A 5,588-nucleotide genomic window follows, 5' to 3' on the forward strand; every position below is an offset into this window, starting at 1 on the left:
AGATATCCTTAGGAGACAGTTGAGCCAGGAGAAGCTAAGCTGAGCGGAGAGGCTAGAACAGTCATTATAGCTTGGAGCTGCTGGTGTTGGGGAAGCTGGGAGGACAGACTGGTTAAACAGTGGTTGGGGAGCTGAGGGAGGAGTGGCTGGGAGACTCGGTTTCAGTGGGTGAGCTGGGAACACAGAGGGGACTGGCAGCGAGTTAAGAGAACTGGTTACTGATCTATAATAGGGAGCTGTGTTACAGGAGTGTATCATTTTGTTTCAGTTTGAGAAATCCTGGCTGCCTAGAACAGTCTGTGAGGGTAGGTGTATGTGAGTACAGAGGCCCAAGGTGGCCAGGCCTTTGGCATGGGGAGTGGATGAAGTCCTGGCTGAGCGTTGACATGAACGGCATTGACATGAGCACAGCCGTGTTGAAGACTCCAGTGCCTCAGAGCCATGGAAATGCAAGGCCTTCCCTGGGCCAGGCTCAGAGAAAGGGCAAAGCCTCCCTGGTCGGAGTGTGTGTATTGGTGAGGTGTGTATTGGTGAGGTGTGTATGAGGTGTGTATTGGTGAGGTGTGTATTGGTGAGGTGTGTATCGGTGAGGTGTGTATTGGTGAGGTGTGTATCGGTGAGGTGTGTATTGGTGAGGTGTGTATCTGTGAGGTGTGTATTGGTGAGGTATGTATTGGTGAGGTGTGTATTGGTGAGGTGTGTATCGGTGAGGTGTGTGATGGTGAGGTGTGTATCGGTGAGCTGTCCACCTTTGGCTAACCCAGGTGCACGCAGAGAGTGTCATCTACTGTTTCTTAGATCCAGATGTTGACACTGTATGCAGTTGTCCACCATGGCTTTCTCCTCTGTGGGGAACCTCTGATATTTAAAGTCCACCGTGACCAGATGGCCTCTGAGCTCAGCACAAAGTGGGAGACTCCCTTGTTAGTAAGTTTTCTCCTTCTCTAACCTTGTCTGGGGGATTCTAAACACCCTTCTCCCTACCTGAGAAAAGTCACAGTAGCATAAAAATCTGGAGTCCTCTATGCTAATGAAGTATCTGGCGAGGCCAGTGAGCTTCCCTTCCTGGGCACTCCTTCCCGAAAAAGGTATCTAATGCCTGGTTCACCCTGAGTGAGGTGTATGCATTTACCTTGGCCATCAAAGAAATCATTTTGAAGGAGCAAGGACCGTCTTCTTTCTTTTCATCAAGTATCCACATGGGGGGTGGGCGGAGTGGGGAAGGCCTTTGTGTAAAGAGCCCTTGCCTAAATCTCCCAGAGAAAGCCATCTGCCTTTCAGTCGGTTACTCTGTACTCTCTGCACTCATTCGGAACCAAACCGGCTTCTGTTCCTTCCGGGGCTCTGGCTTTCCCTTCCTGCCTGGCTCGCGGGCACCCAGAGGGGAAGCTTGGACCTGGGACCCCTATTCCCGACTCCCAGCGGTGTCTGGGTACAAGGAGCTTGGGAGCACAGTGATCTCCATTGCGGACTCCATCCACTGCTTCCCATCTGGAAACCCGCGGGCTGGGCGCCCCATTACTGACTGTGTACTGGCTCCCCTGAATGGCATACCCAGGCCACTCCAAGCACCCCAGCAGCGAAGCGAGCGAAATGACACCCAGCCAGACACTCCTCCCAGATGACTACAGAGACTTCCTGTAGAGACAGGCTAGTCTGCCTCCCTCTCATTTGGTGCATAGCTCGGGTGTGTGGGATCTCCATCAGAGAATTCGGCTTTGGCTGTATCCGGGCTCTGTAACAGTGGAGGGAAAGAGTTTCAGACATTTGCCTCTAATAGTGAGAGGAAGAAAATCCAGTTTCTTTCTATTGTAGACTTTGTGGTGTGGCAGGGTATGCGCATATGTGTGCATGCTTGTGGAGGCCAGAGGTCATCTGGGGTTCCTCACCTAGCCTGGAGGGCTGGAACTGGATTGCCAGGAAGCCCCAGGGGGTCCCCATCCCCAGGCTGGCCTTGAACTCAGAAATCCGCCTGCCTCTGCCTCCCATGTGCTGGGATTAAAGGTGTGCGCCACCACTGCCCAGCTTTAATATTTTCTAAATGTATATGAGCACACTGTAACTATCTTCTTACATAACAGAAAAGGGAATCTTATCCCATCACAGATGGCTGTGAGCCACCATGCTGGGAATTGAACTCAGATCTCTGGAAGAACAGTCAATGCTCTTAACTGCTGAGCCATCTTGTTTTTTTTTGTTTTTTTGTTTTTTTTTGGTCTTTTGGTTTTTCGAGACAGGGTTTCTCTGTATAACCCTGGCTGTCCTGGAACTCACTTTGTAGACCATGCTGGCCTCGAACTCAGAAATCCGCCTGCCTCTGCCTCCCGAGTTTTGTTTTTTAAGACAGAGATTTTTCTGTGTAGCCCTGGCTGTCTTGGAACTGGTCTCGAACTCAGAGATTTACATCTGCCTCTGCCTCCCAAGTGCTGGCACCAAAGGTGTGCACCACCATTGCCTGGAATTTATATCTTTTACTTTTAAAGACCTCCATAGACTAGGGATGTGGTTCTGATGGTAGAGGATTTATGCGAAGACCTGAATTTAATCCCTAACATCAAATAAACCAGGCTTGGTGGTGCATGCCTGTAACCCTAGCAGGTGATTGCTTGGGTAACAGGGTCGGAAGACTGGCTGGGCGAGCGAGACAGCTCAGTGGGAGGTGGGGGGCAGAGGTATTCGATTCCAACTCTGATCACCTTAATTTGACTCCCAGAACTCACATATGAAACAAGAGAGCCCACTCCTGCAAGTTGTCTTCTGATCTCTATAGACATTCTGTGAGACACATGAACTCACACATGCACACAAAATGCACACGTGCACATGCTCCGGATAAAGACATGAATGTAATAACAATGTTAGAAGCAGTTCAATGACATCCTCAGGTATATGTTATGCTTGAGGTCAGCTTGAAGTCAGCTTGAGGTTCTTGAGACTGTCTCAAAAAACAAGCTTTTCTTTCATCACATAATAAAATGTTGTATTAGTCAGGGTTCTCTAGAGTCACAGAACTGATGGGTAGTCTCTGTATAGTAAGGGGATTTGTTGATGACTTACTGTCTGCAGTCCAACTCCCAACATTGGTCAGCAGCAGCTGTGAATGGAAGTCCAAGGATCTAGCAGTTGCTCAGTCCCACAAGACAAGCAGGAGAAGGAGAGAGAGACTTCCTTCTTCCAATATCCTTATGTAGGTCTCCAGCAGAAGGTGTACCCAGATTAAAAGTGTGTGCCACCATGCCTTTAAATCCCAGATGACCTTGAACTCGGAGATCTCCCTGTTTTAATCTTCTGGAATCCATAGCCACTATGCCTCAAGGTCTCCATACCGAGATCCAGGTCAGAAACTTCTATCTCCCAGCTTCCAGATTAGGATCACTGGTGAGCCTTCCAGTTCTGGATTGTTCATTCCAGATATAGTCAAGTTGAAAACCAGGAATAGCCACCACCAATGTTAAGTTTGGCCATCAGAGGGCCATGAGAGACATTTCTAGAAGAAATGGCTTAGTTCCTGGCTTTGCCATGTTCCTCTTGCTAGCTCATCTCAGTGACCATGGCATGGCATCTTCCAGTTCCAAGTTCCTGCAGGACACTGTGGCCAGTACCCATGCCCACCTTGGGGACATGGAGGGCTTCTAGACATACGTCCCGCCTTAAGGTTATGGTTGCTCTGATGAAACACCATGACCAGAAGCAACCTGAGGAGCAGGGTTTGTTTAGTCCATGGATGAAAGCCAAGGCAGGAGCTCAAACCAGGTGGGAACCTGGAGGCAGAGCTGACACAGAGGCCATGGAGGATGCCGCTTACTGGCTTGCTCCTCATGCTTTGCTCAGCCTGCTTTCTTATAGAACCAGGACCATCACCTAGGGGCATCCACAATGGGCTGGGCTGGCCCCTTCTCCATCAATCTTTGATTAAGAAAATGAACTATGTCTCCTCCTTCAGCTGCTATTTAAGAAAGATGCTTTACAGGCCTACTTACAGCCTTTTCTTTTGACAGGGTTTCTCTGTGTAGCCCTGGCTGTCCTGGAACTCACTCTGTATACTAGGCTGGCCTTGAACTCAGAAATCCATCTGCCTCCGCCTCCCAAGTGCTGGGATTACCTCTTAATAGGAGTACACTGGGCCAATCATATACAAACCATCACGGGGTACTGGCGCCCCTAAAACTGGAGTTATAGGAGGTTGTGGGCTAACAGAGGGCGCTGAGACACATTCTGGAAGAAAAGGTTTATTCCTGGCTTTGCTATGTTCCAACTGCGAGCTCAGCTCAGTGACCCAAACATCATTCCCAGCTCCAAGCTCCTGCAGGACTCTGGCCAGCACCCATGTCCACTTTGGACATACTTCTCTAGCAACAGTTTCCCAGACCTCTCAGGACATTTGCGTCACCCCTTGCCTATCTCCACTTCAACCCCACTCTCAAGGTCTCAAGTACCTTTACTGTAGTAACTAACTGGTTATGTCACAATTTCCTCGCTGAGCCCCAAATCTGCCTACTGCCTGTTGAAGGAGCTTTTGGCTTAAGAGATAACCATTGGGATTTGGAGAGACCAGGGGTTAAGAGCACTGACTGCTTTTCCAGAGGTCCTGAGTTCAATTCCCAGCAACCACATGGTGGCTCACAACCATCTGTAATGGAATCCTATGCCCTCTTCTGTTGTGTCTGAAGACTGCTACAGTGTAGTCATATACATAAAATAGACATATCTTAAAAAAAAGAGATCGTGGGCTGGTGAGATGGTTCAGTGGGTAAGAGCACCGACTGCTCTTCCAAAGGTACTGAGTTCAAATCCTAGCAACCACATGGTGGCTCACAACCACCCACAATGAGATCTGATACCCTCTTCTGGTGCGTTTGAAGACAGCTACAGTGAACTTATACTAATAAATAAATCTTTGGCCGGAGCAAGTGAGGTTGGCCAGAGCAAGCAGAGGTCCTAAGTTCAATTCCCAACAATCACATGAAGGCTCACAACCATCTGTACAATTAAAGTGTGTACTCATATACATAAAATAGATAAATCTTTAAAAAAAGAAAAAAAAATCGCTGGAGAGATGGCTTAGTGGTTAAGAGCACCGACTGCTCTTCCAGAGGTCCTGAGTTCAATTCCCAGCAACCACATGGTGGCTCACAACCATGTGTAATGGGATCTGCTGTGTCTGAAGACAGCTACAGTGTACTCATATACATAAAGTAAATAAATAAGTCTTAAAAAAAGAGATCAGTAACCATTCTCCTCACTATTACTTTCCCATCTTACTGCCACTAGTAGCCTTTCTTTTTTATCTCCCCATCTCTTTCCACCCATGTCCCCCCAGGTTTAGATAGGCTCTATTGTCACGCTCACTTCCTGAACCCCTCCCCTCTTCATTCTACAACGGTTGCACTCACTACTCTCTATCACACTCAATTTTTCTATCTATACAAGGCCACAAGTTGGGAGCATTCAGATGACCATCTTGGCTCACCCCTCCCGTCACGCTTCGCCCCGCCCAGGGAGGCCTGCCTTCAGTCCAGCCTCACTCCCGCAAGGCCCCACCCTAAAGCCCCGCCCCAACCCAAGCCCCGCCCACAGACCAGACTGGC

The sequence above is a fragment of the Mus caroli genome, unplaced genomic scaffold (genome assembly GCF_978045245.1).
Source record: "Mus caroli unplaced genomic scaffold, Mus_caroli_1 scaffold_20, whole genome shotgun sequence".
Lineage (NCBI taxonomy): Eukaryota > Metazoa > Chordata > Mammalia > Rodentia > Muridae > Mus > Mus caroli.